The sequence below is a fragment of the Rhamphochromis sp. 'chilingali' genome, assembly GCF_963969265.1.
Source record: "Rhamphochromis sp. 'chilingali' genome assembly, chromosome: 22".
Taxonomy (NCBI): Eukaryota; Metazoa; Chordata; class Actinopteri; order Cichliformes; family Cichlidae; genus Rhamphochromis; species Rhamphochromis sp. 'chilingali'.
Window position 1 is genome coordinate 24,748,077 of NC_137950.1, and position 21,404 is coordinate 24,769,480.

Genomic DNA, 21,404 nt, shown 5'->3' on the forward strand with positions numbered 1-21,404 from the left:
GTCTCTATATTTTAAAACCTCAAGAGCTAATAGTATTGTTGCGGATCAAATATAAATAATTAAATAAATAAATAACCCCTCAAATCAAATAAACACCTCCCAGGACTATTGAAGGACTCTTTTTGAACCTTTTTGAATTAATGAAGATATATTCTTTTAATATAGTTGCACTTTGTTGTTTGTTCGCTTTTATTTATTTATTTTTTCAGTTTTATTTTAAAAATTTCTTTGCCTGAAAATGTTTGAATGAAAATCTTATGACATTTATTCCTTGTAAACAGTGTTATTTTGAAACATATTACCGGATGTAACGTCAGTTTTTCTCACCAGCTTTCCGCCTCTCTAATGAAATACGAGCAGCTCCCGTTCAGCTCCTCGCAAAGCAACAAACGCGCTTTCAGCGACAGGAAGAGTAACGAGACAGCTTGAGCAAGACTTGAACATGCAGTTTTGTCAGCTCAGCCGTGGCTAAAGTTACGAGTTTGTGGATAAGACAATTTAAAAAGAAGAAAAAAAACATTCCCGAGGCATCCTGATTTTCCTCCTCAGATTTTTCCACAACAGAGCAGAGCAACTGTCCCGGACTGTCCACAGCACTCTGTATACGGTAGGCTCTAACTAACCTAACAATCAATGAAAACATGATACAATTAGTGTGCGTGGCTTTATGTCGGGGTTGAGTTGTGCCAAAGCATGTGTGTCTTATTGTTTACTTTGAACGCACAGATATCCAACTTTGTCACACCTACTCCACACAGGTGTATGATTGGGAAATAAAGAGTAGGTTCTTTTTCTTTTGCACTTTAAAAAGTCTCACTTCCCTTTTTTTTTTTTTTTATCGATGTGTGCATCGCTCATGACAGGTTGGGTGGGTTTAGACACAACAAAGTGCCTCCTGTAGTGTATCCAGACTCATTTCCTGTCCAGACTTCAGCTTCAGTGTAGATTATAAATCAACAGTTTCATTATCGTGGACTTCCAGCATGTCCTCCTCATCGGTCTCTTCAAGACTAATCTGGTTTCTTTCTATCTTATCTGTTTAGAAATGGAGAGCTGGCTAATTGCTGTGCATTATTTTAGTCTTAGGGACATGATTGCTTTTCTACGAACTACTTAAAGTTGTCATTTCTATGAAGAATCAGTGGGTGTCTTTCACACGATCTCCTCAAAATTTGTATGTACAATAACCTAAGCATGTTGAGTGCTAAAAGTGGGCCCTCATGGCAATAAGAGCCTTTAAATTTGACCCAAAATACACCTTAGTTTTTTTGTCCCCCTAGCGAACTATAAGAAACCAATAAAACATTCACATTGGCAGCAATTCTTTCTGTTAGTCTATGTAGTATATTAAATTTGTGAGTTTTGGTTGGTTGTTACACTTTGTGTGGATGTATATTTGCTTTAGCCCTTAAATTGTAATGTGGACATCAGTAGGCTAAAGTTATATTAGTTATTAGTCAGTTATTAAGTTATTAAAGTGATTATTATAAGGAATAAAACCTTGTTATTTGTTTCCACCCACACTTTGGGTCTACATGATGTGGAATGTGTTTTTCCTTTGTGGCTTTCTGGTCTTTTCTAAAGCTAGAAATGACCAAACGTGCAGCATCACAGGAGACCTGAAAATCTAGGCCTGCTCCACAGGCGGTGAGTTTGTTTTAGGATTGGTTTGCTGCTGTCAACCAGAATGAATAACACCAGCAGGAGCTCAGAAAAAGTTTTACTTAACAACAAGCAAACATGAAGTCTTTGGGGGCAGTGGCAGATTTTATGACCCAATGACAACAGAAAGTAGGAGAGAGCAGTTAACATTCACTCAAGTACTGCCTGACCTGCCCCTGGGACAGAGCAGCAACATATGTGAATTCTTAAAATGAATGGCATTCCCCCCGTGACGCTGTCTGCAGTGGAAATTGGCTCGACTCAGACGCACATTTACAGTACTGTTGCCCGGTGTGCTGTGAGGCCACACTTTGATTAAAATTAAAATCTGTGAAACATAGGGCTGGGCGATATGACCCAAAATTCATATCTCGATATTTTTTAGCTGGATGGCGATATAAGATATATATCTCGATATATTTTTTTAAAGCCATAAAGTAAGAACAAAAAGAGAGTTCTTAGTCAAAGCTGTGTCCCAGATGTCACACAGGCACTTTTATTAACATAGAGCAGATGTACATAAAATTTGCTCAAAAATAAATTATGAGCATTTATTAAATAATAATGCTCCATAAATAAAAGAAAACAATGTTGTTTTTGTGCATAACAAAAAGCTCACAATTGTGCAGTCAAAATGTAAACTAATAGACGCTGAGCACAATAACAAAGACAGATTTCACAGCTGCTCTGTTCCCAACTTGTACTGCGTGACTGACAGCCTGGAGTTTGTAATCCGCTTCGCAACCACGTCTCTTGGTGCCATTTATGGTCCTTATACACAGTAGGGTAATATTACGTTGAAGCACAGTACGTATCACTCCGCGAGGCTCAGCCGTAATGCTCCGACAATCCATCAAGCGGTGCAGCTCCGTAGCTTACCAAAGTCGTACTCAAACATTTGTGACAGATTGCTGAGCGCCGTGTACCACATAAAATCGGTTCGCGGCCATCAAGCACAACCAGAATTCATACATAAGGCGCGCTGTCAACTTTTGAGAAAATGAAAGGATTTTAGTCCGTGCAGCACCTCTGGGCTGCATGGCGTTAGCGTGGTTAGCTCGTTAGCGTGGTTAGCTAGCTAACACGTTGACGCCGTCCAGCCCCACGCACGGGGCGATGCGCAGTAACTCGTTAACGGAGATTTGCCGTGTCCATCTTGTCGCTTCCTGCAGGTGAAGCGATGGGGGAGGAGGGGGAGTTGTGTTCAGTGAAGGAGAGGCGAGGCCGAGTAACGTTGCGTAAAGACGAAAGTGGACGAAATAGAGGCAAACTTGCGGCTCCACAAGTATAATTATAACGTAACATAGACTATATCGATATAAAGGATATTGTCACATCTTATATCTCGTATAAAAATATATCGATATTTTTTAAAAACTCGATATATCGCCCAGCTCTAGTGAAACACAAAAAAGTTTACATCTATAATAAGAAGGATTTATGCTGCCGAAAAACCGTAAGTGCACTTATTTTAATAATGAGGTAAAAAACAACAACATTCCCTCTATTTTAGGTTCGCAGCTCAGTCATCTGTAAACAAAAGGCCAAATGCTTGGAACAAGATAACATAGTAAAGAGCAAACAAAGCGAACAGTAGGGCAAGCTCCGGCCTTCAAACCCCCACAACTCTGCAGGATGCTGTATTGAAATTTCTTCTGCTTAAACATACAAAGCAAGGTCAAACCCGCACCTGAGCAGCTTTGTCAGTGAGAGGCTAGACAGCCTATTTGCATTGATAATTTGTCAAGTGATTTTTCTAAGCACACGGCAAGCTTCCCTAATTTCTAGAGGAGTGCTTTGTCAGCATAAAAGAGCACTCCTGACACTAAGACATATCCCGCATTGTGTTTTTATTTTCTTCTCTTTTTGCATGACGGGTGAATCATGACTCTCGATGTTTAGGGTTGGGGTGTGATGACCAGTATTTTGCTTGGTTAACAAATCTGTGTTTGTTTTGTTTTTTTCTGTCCTGTATTGTATATGTTGAAACCTTTAAATAAAAGTGTCAGTAGGGTGCTTGAACCATCAGTCACACAGGCCTAGAGACCAGTTGGCGACCACCCCTGGGAAAATGTTACCTGACCCCGTGGTTGACGAGTGGTTGCTGGCTGTCCCTGCCAGAGAGGGTGTTACAATGAACCCTCTTTTGGTCATTTGCAGATTGCCACAGTTGCCTGTAGTTTGCATGTTGTTGAGTTTATTCATCCTAGTTAAAGGCTGCATGTGGGAAAACACCTGTTACACCTACAAAACTCCCAAAATCCAAGACTAGTCAAGCTGCAGAAAAGGTTTTGCTAATTCAGGCTTGCAAATACTTATGTGCTCATTTAATGTAATCACATTTTTCAGCTTTTTATGTGATTATTATGAAACAAACTGTGTGTATGAGACACTGGCGGCCTTGAGGCACTGTATGTGCTGCCAGTTAAAATCACCCCAAGCACTAGAAGAGAAAGCACTGTTTTGATAGGGAGGTTTACTTTAGTGCAGTGCGCATTTGGTCATGTAATGTGTCTTCTCGCGGCACCACACCTTGTTTGTTTCTAGTCAGACTTGTTTTAATCAGGAAGGCTGAGCTGGAGGTATGAGTGTATATTAGTATTAAAAGGCCATATTGTTTTTGTTTTCTCTGATACTTCTCAGTTGTGCTGCTGTGAACGTTGCCCTTGAGCTCTTTAAACTAAAGGTCGTGGCCCTCTATTGTTGGTTTTATGCTGCACAAACTGTTCTCTTGAAGGAATAATAATATGAGAGAAACTTTAAAAGACAAGGGAACAATGGCAAGATAGCGGGAGCTGTCAGGAACGTAAAAACATGTGTTGTATTTAGTCTTCGTGAGGGCCCATCACGCCACATGAAGTGCAGATTTAGTAATTACTGGGTTTCTTTGTTTATGCAGCGCCTCATTGTGTTGAATTTGTTCTCCTCTCAATGATTGCTTACTGTAATTAGTGTTGTTGCAAACTTTCCCACACAACAGTGTTTTAAAACTGTCTGAAATTATGATGCTGGGACTTAGTGAGGCTTTTAACACAAATAGCTGGAGAAGAAGATTGGATACAAGCTTTTATTAGTATCAACATTACAGAAGAAGGAATAGAGCTCTACTTGAAGATCAATAATTCGCTGGGAATTATGTCTTAAAGGAAGACTTGCTGTGGGCTGATATAAAATCCATGCTTTTTCGACTGTGTACAGATGAGCTGAATGGGGGTTTCAGGTAGCTGAAAGACTGCAGGTTGTTGAAGATGTTGACTAAACAAAGTGAGCTGTGACCAGGCGGCTTTAACTGTGTGCCCTCCGTTTTCCCACTGTTAGAGTTACTGATTTCAAATAGCTTATAGTAAAATTCCAAATCTCTTTTTGTTGTGATATGATTAGATAGGCAGTGTTTCCTCCTCTGACCTACAGTGCATTTATAATTACTTTCTGCTTTTGTAAACAGTCCTTGAGCCTGTGTTGCTGGGCACACGTCTGTAAATGACAAGAAAGGGCAATTCTTTGTACTCTTGTCAGTTCCTGTATTTTTATATATTAATACAATAGGATGTGATAATAGGAATTTTTTATGGAAACCAGAACACCTTGGCAGGCTAAGTACGAGGACATCAACTCTAATCCAGGGCTTTTCTTGTCTAAGAACTAGCTTTTGAGGAAAAAGTCATACTTTCTCTGATGCAATACCTTGACTTCAGTTCTCTTCTAATACTGTAAACGAAGGATGAAGCCGCGAATGATTATTTTAGCTGATGGAAAATTACTTTCAGGGGGTTCCGACAGCACGATTTGTTTAAAAAGCCTGTATTCCTGTCTTTTTTTCTTTTAAGCTTCAGTAAACAAAGGTTCTCTTACATAAAACTGATGAAAGGTTAAAGGATAAAACCTCTTTGTTGGAGGGTAAACTTCTCAATATGCAGGAAAACTTTGGTAAAGTAACACCAAGCCTGGCTTAAACATGGTTTTCCTGACTCTGTAAAATGAAAGTAATACATCTAAGCATACAAATATGCTAAACTGGTATTTATGAGTAAAAGTATACATGACAACCAAACCAAAGTAAGGACCAAAGTAGCCATAATTACTTTTTATGCCTCATTTATTTGCACTACTCTTATTTCAGCTCAGTGTCAGAGTAATTAGGTTACTGGATTAAGTTGTCATTTACACTAGTTGCTCTTCTTCCTGCTGTCACTATGAGTACTCCTCCTCACACATATCGGCATATTTTTATGCCTTTAACTTGTCAGTGTGGTTCTTCATGAAGATGGGGATATGTTACATGAGTTGACGGGGAAGGCTTTGCCTGGCTTCTTCTTCTTCTTCTTTTTTTTTAAACCACAGTTTACAGTTGTGAATGAAACTATTATAGATACAGATATTACAGAAGCTATAGATGTAGCAGTCAAATAGTCTGACTCAAGTGTCAAGGAAGCAGACTCAGCAGACATTTCGGGTTCCCAGAGATGAGCGATATATTTACAGTGACCACCATTATATGTGAAACTGAACAAATCTCCCCAAATTAACTTAATTAACAAAAACCAAAAAGCAGATGAACTTGGTAACACAACACACCTCTATGTCAGAATCACATAAAGCTACTTTTCTGATGGCTCTGTATGGAAGGAAAATATTCAAGAAATCACTTTGTGTCCTGAAAAACAAAAGGAAACATTCCTATGAAAAAAAAACAAAAAACAGTCAGTCATGACATCATCAGTACTTTAAAAATCAGGATATGTGGAGCGGGCCTTTCCCACACCTGACATACAAGAAGACTAAGAATGAAGAACTAGTGTCAGTATGCACAAATGAGTCAATCTGCAACATAATAAACTATAAAGCAACATGGGACCAAGTATTTGCTTTAATCTGCTGAATGTTTGATTTTGACGTCAACATAATTCTTACACAAACAAACCTGGGATACTAAGTGCAGCAGTGTTACTTTGACAATAGCAAATCATAGCCAATAAACACATGTAGAGAATAATGTGCTTAATGTGCAAAAAGTCAATACTTCTGAGATGAATGGAGTATTTCAACTACTCATCCACTTTGTCACACCTCTAAACTGCTGACCCTTTGCTTTTAGCTTCCTCTACTTTTAGCTCTCCTATGAAGTGTAACGACTAAGAACCAGCATAGAATTCTGCCTAATAGATCAACCCATGTCACTTTCGGAGTCTGTGCTATAGCAAGGAGTTGTCCTCATATACTAAACTGAATCTTTTAGCTTATTGATAGTAATTTTAAGCAGTTTCCTGTTATTTCTAACTGTTGGATAAATGGTCATGTCTATTCTGCTTCAGTAACAGCAACCCAATCTAATAAAATAAAAACAGCTGGTTTTAAAAAATGACATTTGTATTGTAAAAATAGAATTGGAAAGGGTTTTTTCCCCCTTTGGGAATGGACCTAGGACCTATTTTTGGGGGCACCAGCATGGCTACATTTTGGTTCAAAATCCATGAAAAGCCTGAGAACTCTGCTTGGAAAAGGTGTTATGAATAACAGAGCCCCTATTTTGGTAGATATCCTAGATTTATTATATGAAAGATACGTGACGGGGGCCATTATGGCCATACAAATAAAAAATAATGGAGAATCTTTATATTTTTTTTAAAAATGCACCCCACAATTAAAATAACTTGCAGGTTTAATTTACTGCTGAGCATTGTGACCTGAGCTCCTGTCGAGGATTTGGTTTGGTACTCCTAGCCAGCTCTGAGCTCTTTGCACAGCTGGACTGAACAGCTGTTTGAGGGCACTGAGAGGCAGGGGCTGAGGTTTTAGAGACCTCAGATGCCTGAGCTTGGGAACCAGACAGGACATTTTGTGGCCTTCTTTTCTGCCTAATCTGTCCTGACGCGACCAGGTTGTGTCTGTGATCATTAAATTTTGAAGAATACAGATTAAGATGGGGAGTATTTGGAGGATTTAACAGCAGATGAATGTTACACTCAGGCCTCCCAGTTTCTCTCCTTTGTTAAATCTCATGTGATTTTTTTTTTTTTTTTTGCTTTGTCCCAATTTTCAAGTGCAGCAGCCATTTATCTGTGGACATCTTTTACCTTCTAAATTGCCATTTTTTGTCCTCCTTGTCTCCTTTCCCGGTGCTTTGACTAATGGCCCCATTTCAATGCAAATGGACCATGGTGCCAAAGCACCCTCCATCCATATTTTAAAACTTTTGACTTCCAAAACTTTGGCCAAAAGTTTTTGTTTCTAGAAGATTTCCCAGGACTTTTTTATACCTCTACAAAAACCCATAGAACCACATGTAGTACAATAACTTCAATATGTTATATGTCAACATGATCAACTTATGTTTGTGTATTATACAAAGGGTGTGCAACTAGGAAATGACTTTAATGTTAACCTGTTGATTTTCTGTCTAAAAGAATTCATAGCTTGAACTTATAAAGGTGAAATTGCTTGATTTATAAAATATTCAGCAATGAAGCATTGGTGTGCATGTGACAGAAGATGGGGAACGAGAGAAGGCATCGTAAAGAGAAGACAAAAGAAAGCCACTAAAGCAAAGACAGAAGATTTTAGAGCAAATGTTGAAGATGAAGGAGAAAAATGTAACACATGTAGTTAGGCCCACAAGTGGTGTCCTTACCACAGTGTGTAAAACAAGTATAAACAGATGTTTAAGGCAGGAATTCCCACTGATTTTGAAATAAGAATCTCAAACCCTTGACTCATGCTGGTGTCATGACACTGACGTCATTGTTTTGCCAGTATGCAGCTGTCAGAAAAACATTGTCAGTCAGTTGATGAGCTTCAGGGCACGTGATTCAGAGAGACTGGAGAAGGTTCCCTTTTGTAACTGTTTTCTTGATTGATTGTTTTGCCAATAAAATATCACAAAATGTCAAAAATAATCTTAATTTTTTAGTAAATATATTGATGGTTTTTTTCCCCCAACTAACTTTCCAAAACTCAAACAGTCATTTTACCTTATATGACAAGATTTTCTGATAATAAGAGGACTCATTTGTTGCAGTAATACTTAAATTCAGTTTCACTGTCTGGCCTGACTTTGTTTTTTTTTAAATAGACTGATCAGCCAGTGCTTTAAAAAAATAAATTCAGGGTTATTTTTTATATTCAAGTGTGACGCAAAGTGGACATGACTCTACCAGTTTTTATTCTACAGACAGAACAGAGTTCATCCCCTGAATACCGATGAATGTAGAATATAAAAGCTCTCTCCTTTCAGTAAATTTCTAATGTGCTGTTTAGAGAAGCAGGCTGAACCTCTCATATTTCTCTTTACTCAATCACTGCTCCACCGCTGTAACTGCATTCGTTCTCTTAATCATCCCCAAATGTTTTTCCCCATCCCCACAGACTTGACCTGTGCCACTGCCTCCTTTCCTGCACTCACTTTCTGAATGGGTCACAGTAGTGACTACATTTACAGTTTTGTAAACAGCCCTGATAAGATACCAGAACGGCTGGGCTTAGTTTCCTTCAGAGATAAGTTGCTGTCATCAACATCACTCAGGGAAAAGTGTCCTTGGTGGGTGGAAGGTAGGAGAAGACACTATTTAAGTCTGAAGTCATTGAATGAGCTACAAAGCATACTGCCAGAGTTCTAACAGTGTATTACAAGCCCAGTGGGGATAGGTTATATATTTTATAATACAAAAGCTACAACTTGGTTTAGCTATTCTGTCTTACTACCTTCTTGGAAGTGCTGCTAGATTAAGCAGAAGTCACAATCATGATTGGTCATTTTATTTTGGTAATTGTTTGATAAATGTAATTAACTTAAGTTAATAAGATGCACAATATTAACTTATTACACAGAATTTTCTTGAGCTTCAACTTATTAAAAAAGAGGTGGAGGTGGTGGGAGACCCAGGGTCTTTAAGCCCCAGCATGGACTGATTCATAGCGCTTTTCTACTCACCCGGAGTACTCAAAGCGCTGTATACAACATACCTCGTTCACCCATTCACAACCACTCATACAAGTGCAAACTAATAAACATTCACACTCCAATGAACGCATCGGAGGGCAACTTGGGGTTAGTATCTTGCCCAAGGATATTTGGCATGCAGACTGGGAAGCCAAGGATCGAACCACCAACCTTCCAATCAGTAGCTGATCTGCTCTACCACCTGAGCCACAGCCACCCCAACAAGGTTTTGTTGTGTTTTAAATCTTCTCTTCTTCTCCTCCAACTTCATCCAGGCTTATTTTTGTTTATCTAAGAAACATCTGGAAACTCAAATCTTTACTGTCAGCCAATAAAAATTTGCTCTTTACATATATTTTCGGTCGTCCTTGGTTGCTTATAGAAAAAGCTAACCCTTGCACGCCATCCTACTTGTTAATAGTTCCTTTAATTTTCTTCCACTTAAACTTAGTATTTCATGCAAAGCCTTACGTGGACAAGCTCTTGCTCATATATTGTAGCAGATCTGCTGAGACCTTATTTGAACAGTTGGCCTTTCCCATCATCTGAACAGTCGTTTAATTGTTCCACACTTAGTTTAAATTCAGAGATCACCAGATGAGATTGTGGTGCCTCAACTTTGGAACAGCCTTCCTCTATCCACGAGACAAGCTGAACCAGTGGTTTGATTTAAACATCAGCTGGAAACGAATTTTTTGTAGGTTACCTTCTCCTTAATTATTTATCCTAGTGCAGGACTCCCATGCCTCTGGAGACCTGCACAGCAGCCACAGGGAAACCCCTGGAAAGTTCACACACAACTGCCTCACAGTGTTTAATGTGGGCCAGTTGACCCTAAGCGATCCACAGACAAATGCAGTTGCTGGCGACCATGATTAAATCTGCCTCAGGTTCATCTACATCTACCTGTTGAGTTTAACTTCCTCTTGGCAGATCTTTTATGACCGAACGCTACCTTTTAGTCATCTCGCCTCAGGCTGTCTTAAAAAGTGAATGAGTTTGAGCATTTAGGGAAGAGTACAAACACACCGTTATAAAAGAAAGGGTGTGTATATATTGTTATGAGCCAAAATCACCAGCATTGAAATTGAATTTAATATGACATTGAAGACCCAAGCAGATATTATAACTACTATTTTATAGTAGAATCATAGTAGGCTAAATAATCTTTGCCACATGAAGCGAATCAGTGGTCTCCCACTAGTTATATTTGGGTATTACGACCCCAGTGCCTCTCTTTCTCATCACTCTCGTCTGTGTGAAATACAGATGCTAACAGTGCTCCTGTGTTTTCTCTGGGCTTTGCAATCACTGTTAGAAAAGATTAGTGTAGCTATATTAAATTGTTTGCCCCTGTCAGGGCCACTGGGGTTATCAACTTCCCTGGTGGAAACCCTGTATATAGAGCCTTTATCTTTAATGTCAGAAAGACCAAAAAGTCCTGCAGCAGATTATATGGCACTGATCCCTAATCTCGATATCATTGAGTCAGTCTGAGATTACATAAAGAGCTAGAAGCACCTGAACATGCTCTGAAAATGGGGGACTACGTCTAAAAATGCTTGCAGTTTTTAAATGGTTAATGCAATACTTTTATTAAATGTTTCTGATCCCATTTGCTATGAGTCTACATACTAACCACATGAGGTTAATTTGTCCACTGTTTTGGATATGTTACAATAATGGTGACAATGTTGGATCAAGTGAAGAAGGCTCCAGTTGCAGGAAAAACCATTGTTAAAACCCAATTATTCAGGCCTACAGACCAGTCAGTGAGCCCCTGGCAACCACCTGTCACTAGGGAAAAATTATATTCCTCAACTGGAAAAAATGTCTGGTGACTACTTTGGTTGCTAGCCTATATGCTGCTGTTGTGGTTTCTTCTTGGTTTCCAGATTGGGTTGCACTCTTTCAAATTTTATTTCCACTTTGTTAGTAGTCAAAGAATATTTGTAGACAAACGTGGAAACATTACGGGCAACTGTGACAATCTGCTATCAGCCAAAGCAATCAGCCTCTGATAGCCAGCAACCACTGCCAACGAGCCAGCAGTAACCTGATGCTAGCTTGTACATTGCACTTGTTCTAAACATGCATTGCATAACAGCATGTAGTCACTGTGAGCATGTTAACATGAGTGTTTAGCTCAAAGCACTGCTCTGCCTGAATTAATCTGCACAGAATTACAAAGATTCCTGTAAAATATTCTTCTGCTTAATCATAGGAGGGCATCTCTGCATTGTAGCTGAGCACAATTTTGTCACATGTTGTCTGTAGCCTGAATTAAAGTTTATCCCAAAATGGCCTATAAGGAGAACAGAGCATGTACACATTGTGTGTTGCATCATCTGTGGATGATTACACAGTCTGAAAAGAGAAAAAAAAAACCTTTAAAAACAACATGCCATATTCCCATGAGCAGATGTGATTGGCGGCGGTAGTTAGTGTGATCATGACATTCACAGCTGCTGCAGGGAGGCCCATATGTGCTGATGTACAGTAAAGCCCTGCAGCATCTCTGACTCCTGCTTCTCTTCTCATTTTTTTCTCCTTCCCTTCCTGCTCTCACACTGTTTTTCTCCTCTTTCGCTACCCCTCATTTTGCCACTCACTTACTCCTCAGTTGTGTCAGCTGGCTGTTGTCCTTCTGTCATCCATCTTACAGCCTCTGACTGAGGTGCAGCCCACAGGCTTTCTCGACGACTGGCCAGGAACATGAGAAAACAGGAAAAAATAAATAAACAGTGCAGCAACTTAAGAAACGAATTAACGTCATTTCTGTGATCCTGAATTTTCATCAGACTGGATTCATATGTTCTTATTCAGAGCCATGTACACAAAGTGAATATTTTCCACTTTTAAGGGGAAGTTAGTCTAAACCCTACTGTTTATGGTTAGGCAATAAAAATTACTCTGCAAGGTTTAAAAAAAGATATGGTTTTTGGTTAAAATACAACAATTGCCACATTTTTGCTCATACAGTCCAAGGTCAGTCTGTCCTCGATTCACAAAAAACACATGGCACATGATCATCTAATGGGTCTTCACCAAAATTCTGGAATAACTGAATTGGTATCATGAGTTCTGAGCTAGTGAATCACTGAGTTTGATATATTTTTGGTTGATAACGTGACATGTCTCCACTGAACATACAAAATACACGCTACTGATCTCAGGTATTCTCATGATAAGGTGGGGCCAGGTTTCACAATGAACTCACCCGAAACTCTGGCTGATTGGGACCCACACCCAGTTTCACACCTTGGCTCAGGCGATTAGAGGATCATCAGGGGGTCCTTTTGTCCCTCTGTGGGGGGTTACTCCCACTAGGTTTATATCTGGGACTCTCCACCATTTGACCTTAGAACTGAAGAAGCTTCTCGGATGAGAGGTGAAACGTCTTCAAGTAACTTAAAGAAGTCCAGACGCTTTTCTTTGCAAGCTCCTTTGACTACGATGACCTGGATGATTGAGAACCTTCACAGACACACGCTACAGATCTAGAGTCATGCGAAAAAGAAAGTTTTCATTGAGCTCCAAGTAGACCTGTGGAAAAATAAGTGCATCGTTGGTGCTGTTAAATACTGATCACTATAAAGTGTGACCACTTCTATAAAAGCAGATGTTTTAGGAGTTTGCTGGTCTGCTGCGTTCAGATGTGTGTTAAGACTTTGCCACAGTCTTTCCTGGAGTGGATGTTCCAGCAAGTTGGACAATACAAAGATCAGAGGAAAAACTCCAAAAACTCAACCGGTCGCCCCTCCCTGAGCCTGGTTCTGCCGGAGGTTTCTTCCTGTTAAAAGGGAGTTTTTCCTTCCCACTGTCGCCAAAGTGCTTGCTCATAGGGGGTCATATGATTGTTGGGTTTTTCTCTGTATCTATGAAGCGCCTTGAGGCGACTTTTGTTGTGATTTGGCGCTATATAAATAAAATTGAATTGAATTGAATTGAATCGTAACTGACATCTCAGACTGTGCAGGCCTCAGTTACCATTTAAATATTAAAGTTCACAAAGTTACACTTACAAAAAGACTTAAAAATATTGCTTTTTTTGTAAGGGTTGCCAGGACAAAGCCTGTTCTTTCTAAAATGGACAGACCAGCAAAGCTTAGGTCTGCAAAGCTGCATCTGGCCAAACCAAAAGGCTTCTGGAACAACTTTCTTTAGTCAGATGAGACCAAAGTGGAGCTGCAATCGGAGAAAACCAAAACGAGGTATATTAGCACAAACACCTCATAACATCTGTTGAACACTGTGCCTGAGGGGTGATGATTTGGACTTGTTTTGTAGCCATAGGACCCTGGGAACCTTGCAGTCATTGGCTCAACCATGAACTCCTCTGTACACCAAAGTATTCTACAGTCAGGGGCAGCATGATCCTCAGCACAGCAGTAAATCTACAACTGAATACAGTTGTAGAAAATGCAATCAAAATCCAGACTTGAACCCAACTGAAATACTGTGGGTGGGACCTTAAAAGAGCTGTGTAGAAATAAATGCCTCCAAACCTCAATGAACTGTAGTAACGTAATAACATTGGGCCAGAATTCCTTCATAACCATATGGGAGACAAAAAAAATGAGTACTTTAAGTTATTGTTACAAACTATTGAGTCATGGTGTGTAGATTTACAGAAGACTGCAAAGCCTTGTGAAAACTCTTTTATCCCCATGTGACTTTACTTCCTATTGAAACACATCAGTTTCAAAGTCATGCTGACTGTCAGGAAAAAACAGGACAATTAGTGTCCTTCAACATGAGCGAGTAGGTTGTTTTATCTTGGCTCTTTCATGCTTTTCCATGTGACTGGGAAGAATTGGGTACACCCAGCTAGAAGGAGACGTCACAGCAGACCTAGAACTCAGTGGTGGGATTCTGTGTGTCAACTATATATCTATACTGATAGATTTGATTGAATAACCTTTTTAAAATTATTTTGTTTGTTGGAGTTTGCCCTGTTTATGTCTTTAATCTTCAGCTATTACAAATCTCTGGAAATGAGAAGCAAGTTACATAAACTGGAAATATTCTTTACCTAAAAATATTGGCCAGCAGCCCACTTTTGCTTTCTTAATCTTCAGACTTAAGTTCTCCCTCAGTTTTGTTGTCATTTGCTTCATCCGCCCTCACTCAAGGTCACGCAAATCAGGCTTTTATAAATAATCAAACATAAAACTTGACTGTTTCTCTTGAGTTTGAAGAGAAACTCATAACTCAGTGTAATATTTCATCCTTTGTCTTTTGTTGTTTCTGTCAGTCTCAAGTGAGTCCTGAATGGCAGAATTGTTGCAGACATTTATCTTGGCTCTCTTGAAGCCTCCACCTTTTCCTTTTTACATCTTCATTTAGTTTCCTCACAGTAAGAGGTACTGTGTGTAACTGACTTATGTAAGTGGGACGACCCCCTCCCTGAGGTTGGTTGTTTGGATATTTTTAAATACATTTCTCCTTGCTCTCTGTGTGATTTCTGGCCTGATTATTCTCCAGCTTGGAGGCCACGAGATGGACGACACATAAATGTACTCTTTTTAAAACAGACATGCTTATGACTTATAAAAATATATCTCAAAGAGAAATCATATGCCTATGAAAGAGTCAAAAGAGGTGAAGGTTTTTGAATGGGGGGGGGGGCTGTGCGGTAGATGTCTGAGTGACTGAGAGGTGATGGGAATGAATGAGGGTGCAGATCAGAAGCTACGTGGGAGGTGGGATGCACGGTCAAGCAGGACCTGCGTCACAGTGTTGCATAATAGCTTATTCAGACAGAAGGGAAGTGGATCTGAAGTGAAGAACATGTGCACACTGTTTGAATACGCTCTCATCCTGTCATCGCACTGCCAGACTATCCTCGCCTAACAAAAAACTTTTCCCAGTTATTCCTTTTCCTTTCAACCCCCTTTTACACAACCCACAGTTAAATAAGACAACATATTTTGGGGGTTTTTCCACAGTGCTGTGCAGCTATGCTTATGTATCTACAGATGCAAAAAACTTTGCAACTGATTATTCTTTGGTTTTCTTACTTTTGTTGACATTTTGTACAAGAATCTCTAAACCATTGTAGAAAAGAGTCGGCACATCTTATTGGTATTGAAAATAAAGCCATTGTGTAGTTATTGTAGCTTTTGTTTTGCATTAAAACGATCTGATCATAATAATGGAACAGATGTAATGTTTTACACTTAAACATTTATTTGCATTTTTTTCATTCCAACATAAATGGCTGAGTGTTTTTATTTTGAAAGGCATTTAATGGAGAGGCAGCTGTCTGTGACCCTGATATAAACACAAAGTATATGTTTTCGCTAATTCTGAAAGACTTAATGACATAAAATTGCTTTCAACTGTATTTCAACAGATGCACAGCAATGAAAAGCAACTACTTGTCCCTGCAGTCTTAATTTTCACTTAAAGAAGGCAATAAAATATGATGCACATCCTCATTTCATTGTAACCTCATTCTCAGTCTCCACTACTCATTGCGTGGAAGAAGTAGCTGGATTTTTCTCCCAGGAGGTTTTTAAAATGCACGAGTATGTCTGAGGTTTGGCCTGGGTGAGGATCCTAAATGAGGATGTCTGAGAAAAACTCTGAGATTCTGCTGATCCACCTTCTTACTGTCCAAACAAGGCAGACATGCCATTTTTCCTCCTTGGATTCACTTCCCCCTCACTGCCTATTTTATCCACTTTAAACAAACATCTGTATGATTTCAGAATTCTGAACACAATGTTTCCAGTCTCCATTCGATGTTTCCCCCCTACATTTATACTGTTAGATAACCACACATTTACAATTTACAACAGAGGTCAAGTGAAAATCAATTACATGCTTTCAAGTTTATTATTACAGGATACTGTCAATATGACTGTTTGCATGGTGCTCCTTTATGCTACACCACTTCCCTGTTTTTTGAATGGCCTTTTGTTGAGTGTGTAAAAGTCCAACTGCCTCTTACCGAGTTTGTTAACCCGCCTGCAACCTTTGGTACATGGCTGAGCATTAGGTTTATTATTCTAAGTGCTATGGGATGGCAGTGTTTGGACAAGGAAGAAGTGGGACGCCACCCTATTTCTTAATAGGGTGTCCACTGGGCCCTGTGTTTTTTGTGTTTGCATGTGTGTGTTCACATGCTTTTGTGTGCGCATGCCTGAAAGCCTGGGAAATGCAGAACCTCATTTATCTTCATTACTTATACTCTATTACACTGTCCTTCCCAATAGGTGGCTAAATTTATTTCCTGCACCTCATCCCATTTAATCCTGACTGCTGCACAGTGTAGCTGTGAACTTACTGAATCCTGTTATTGCCAGACATGCACATATGTTCATAGTAATCCTGCATCTTTATGCATGTAATCAGGATATTAATCCCTAACTGTCAACTCTGGTTGTCTGCATTGATTATTTAAAATTAACTTGATGTACAGACAGATACCTGCTAATTAATCCTCAGTGTAGGCTAATAAAATACTAGGATTTCATTTAGTCAATGCAATTGAAGCACAAACCTTTTGGCTGGGTTTCACCACATAGCAGGACATATTATTTGTAAGATGATTTAATTAAAAACTCTCCAAAAGGCACCAGTAGCAAGAGCATGGCTCGGAGGTCCACTTCAGTGACTCAGGATTGACTTGTTTTTTGAAGCCTCAAGTGGTCACTAGAGGAACTGCAGCTTTTGATACTTCAGCACTGGCTTAGATTTTCAGCCCTTGATTTGCAGCTTCCTTTGAAACGTATGTTTGTTTGTTTGTTTGTTTTTGTTTTTTAGGGCTTGTTGGGTATATTGGTGTCTAAAATTGTATGTGTGAGTGTTTGTCTCTGGAAAGACAGGCTGTCTACATAATAGCCTTGTTTTTACTCTATGACAGTTGTGATTGGCTACAGTTCACTTTAAATTGATAAATTTTAATGATTAAAAAAAATAATGATTGTCACAGTTTATTTATATTTAGCTTTCATAAACAAATATCAAAATATCTAAACTACATTTTGCAATTTCTTTTGGGATTTTAACTTTTTTCCAGGGTATAGTGAAACTCTAATTTGAGATGGAGAGTAGATGACCTGCTCTGACTCCCAGAGTTGTGATTTTTCTTTCTTTATGTGGATGGTTGTTGGCACTCTGGCCTACAGGTTAAACCCTAATCTATCATCTGCAATCTCTTTGTTACTAGTGTGAGCTTTTTTTTTTTTCTTTTTTTTGCTGAAATACTTTAAATGTGCTCTGAATAACTTCTGCTTCAAATGCAGGTATATGGTAATAACTAAATTATTTTTTCTTGGTGTGTAAATCTACTTTCCAACGATCCCTGTTGAAGAAAACATGTTTCTTTTCTTTACCTTACCATCTTCAAACTAAAATTAATCAATTATGTTGGAAAAATTTGTTTCAGTCATTTCTTTCCCCCAAATAACAAAAGCTACCCTTTTGGTGGAGATGAAGTAGGGCGCCCTACTGATAGCTGAGATTTATAAACACATTTTTGTTTTGTTTCCTACTATTACAATTTACTTTTTGCACCTTTTAGCCATATTTTTGAGTTTCGTTTTCCTCAATCAAGGATAATAAGGACAAAACAAGGATGGGATCAATGATAGAACAATGCCCTCACCTGTTTTCAGCGACAGAACTTTCAAAATCAGACTAACCTCAATCCTTGCCATCTCATGTTCCTACACCAGTAAACTGCTGGTGAGAGGATTCCTTGTTCTGCACCAATCCCTTGAGAGCAGATGACACTTTTAACCAGAACCTGCAGCAGGTGGAGAACTGGTTCTGTTACTGAGCTCACTGAGGCTGCAGAGCAGGACAAGAACTACACCATTGTGGTGTTTGATGTCATTCATAGGCATGTCAATGGTGCCAGCCCTGCTGCAGCTTTTATGGATTTTTGGAGGGTTGTCTAGTTTTCCTTTTAGGAAAATTGGGGTCTAGATCAGACTGCATTTTGTGTGACATAATAAGTGGTTATCAAAATACTGCCCTCTGCTTTCTTTTTATTCAGTGCAAGGATCCAAGTCCTGCGTCCTTCTTTGCACTGTTTGCTCTGTTAAGTAAACACCTGCTTATGTTCTGTAGGTCATTTGTCAGCCTTTAAAACAAACAAGCGTTAAGGCATTTCTTTGCTGGCCTTCAATTATTCTAAATGGCTTGGCCCTATCGCTGTACAGCATTTAAGAAGCTGCATTTAAGCCATCTGGATTGAGCTACATTACATGTGGGAAGCCACAGTCTCCTCAGCACTTCCATCTGTCTGTAACTTACTAATACAGTGTGTTAGGCACAGATGGAAGAGCTGATGGCTTGGCTAGTATTAAATAAAGCCCTTACAGTTGCAGTAACCCTGCAGGCAGTTTGGTAACATTAGTTTTAGCAAACACCACAAATCTTATCATCCTGCTGATGAAAGGAGATTCACATGAACCAGTTAGCTACTGCTCCTCTCTCACGGTTTCTCAGCTGAGACCACCAGTCTATTTTTAGACTTGCAGAACATATAAAGGGTTTACAGACATCTTTGTGTGTGAGTGTTTTAATAACAAATATAAACCCTAATTTCAGTTAATATAGGGTTACATTTTTTTTGGTAGTTCGAACTGTGGAGTAGACTTTCTTGTTTCAGTTTAGTCTTTGTAGTTACATTTAGTTAAATTTTAAACTCAAACAGCTAAAGGATTGAGATTGATGATCATCTATCCATCCATTCTGGATAGACGGGTGAAAGAACATATGAATGGACATATCTCTGATTCTATGGAAATTATTATTAGTTTCAAAGTGGGGGTGGAAAAGGTTGCTCTGGGTTTCTGGACTTCTACCTCCACACCTAAAATGACAACAGACCACTGCCACCATCTGGAAAGAAGTAGAGTCCATCTGCAGCTCATTAAACTGACGTATTACTAATAAAGCAATAATTTAGAGGTAAGGAGACAAGACAGCACTCATTTTGTACTAAATATTGAGCCCTGCTACTACAGTACAGTGAAATAATCCTAATTACTTGCGGCACAGTCAAGTTTCGAGAAATATTACTTCAAGTAAAATGAACTACAGAAAAAGACAAATTCTAAGTTACACTGACATAAGCCAGAAGCTTTTGCCACTAACTGCAGAAGAAAATTATAGCCGACCGGTACATGGCAAAATATTGTACATTTACAAGTTGTGCATCCCTTGTTTTGTCATTTTAGAAATATCTTATGTTTCAAGTACTGATACACATTGATGTGCTTTTCTTTGTTTAATAGTCCCAAGGCCTGCATTGTTTCTTATGTAATAATGTGGGAATGTGTAGTTTCACTCAGAGCTTTTCTTGCATATGTAGTGTTGTATTAAAAAATGTTTTTTTCTTTTAAAATTGGTGGTTAGTAAACTTTTGCATTTATCAGATAGACATAAAAGAAGAATGCAGGCATTTCTCTATAATAATACATCATAGATGTACTTTTGTTTTGTGTGGAGACCAATTGCTATTATGTGCATTGTCACACCCTCCAAAAAGGCCCATTTCGCAGTGAGAAAAACCTTTATAACTGTAATTATAGTTAATTAAATGTAAAATAAATTGTGTGATACTTGGGTTCTGTAGATATTTATAAAATTAAGAAGTGATGCATCACAACTTGAAAATTTGACCTGGAAAGAGCAAAAAATTGAAAAGTAATGTGTTTTCCTTTTTATTTTAAAAAGGGAAAATGCACATTAATTAACATGAACACTTTGTCCCATCAGTTGAATGGATAGTATTTATCCATACGGGCTAATTTTCATCGGCAGTACCTTGTAGTTTGATAGATGAAGCCTCTGGTGTATGGCATTAGATTTTGGTGCAGTTCTTTCTTTGCTACTGTCAGTATTTAATTCCCAGCACAATATTTACTGAAAACATGATTGTGCCACAATTAGGGTGATCTCACTGTAGCAGCAGGCTTGAATATTTAGTGTGAAATGAGGGCTGTCTTGTCTACTCACCTCTGGCACTTCTCACGGTCTTTTCTTGTCCTCTTCCATTACAAACTAAATTATTGCTGTACTAGCAATACATCAGTTTAATGAGCTGCAGATGGACTCTGTACTTCTTTCCAGATGGTGGCAGTGGGTTTTTGTCTTTTTAGGTGTTGAGGTAGAAGTCAATTCAGAATTTTTAGGTATAATTTCTAAACCTTGCTCAACCTTAGAAAGTGATTTCCTGTGAAAACCCGCAAACCCCACACGATTCCCTAACATGGAAAAGAATCAGCACGAGCATTTTAAAACTTGTCCCAGGGTGTAGTTGTTTTTTTTTTTGTTTTTGCTTTAAACGAGGTGCAAGTTTTTGTGTTCAGCCTTCGCTCTTGTTAACAAGGAAAAATCCCCTCACTCTCAGGCTTCTTCCACGTGAAGTCTTTTTGCCATTGTGACTCAGATTTTCCTCTTTCTTGCCAACTTCTATAAACACACTTGTCACTTTTCACGTTTTCCAGCCTCCCCACAGCAGTAGTAGTCTCGCTGCTTCTCTTCTGCTGATTCAACATTGTGCTTTTGTGTGTGTTTTATCCCCTCAGTCTGGGAGAACAGAGAGGCGACAAGAAGAATGACGAGTTCCTGAGATGCTCAACGGACTCGTACATGATTTTCTAAGGCCTCCAGAAGCTGAAGACGGGGTGTCAGTGACAGGTAAGAGGAGTTTCTTGCATGCAGTACTGCTAAAACCTCTGCATATGTTGAGGCCATTTCCTCATACCCGCATTAGGTTTTCTCTAATGGTCATTTCCTGTTTGACACTTTGACGTTGTGACTTGGCTTCAGCGTGGCCCAC

General features: G+C 39.1%; 1 protein-coding gene across 1 annotated transcript in view; it reads left to right on the forward strand.

The window, feature by feature from the left end:
• The first annotated feature begins 359 nt into the window (after positions 1-359).
• The window catches only part of LOC308390551 (leucine zipper putative tumor suppressor 2 homolog), a 46,745-nt gene continuing 25,700 nt past the window's right edge, over positions 360-21,404 (forward strand). Inside the window, exons 1-2 of the mRNA XM_080872679.1 lie at positions 360-607; positions 21,151-21,262. The gene's annotated coding sequence lies outside the window, so the exon portion shown is untranslated. The remainder of the gene's footprint in view (positions 608-21,150; positions 21,263-21,404) is intronic.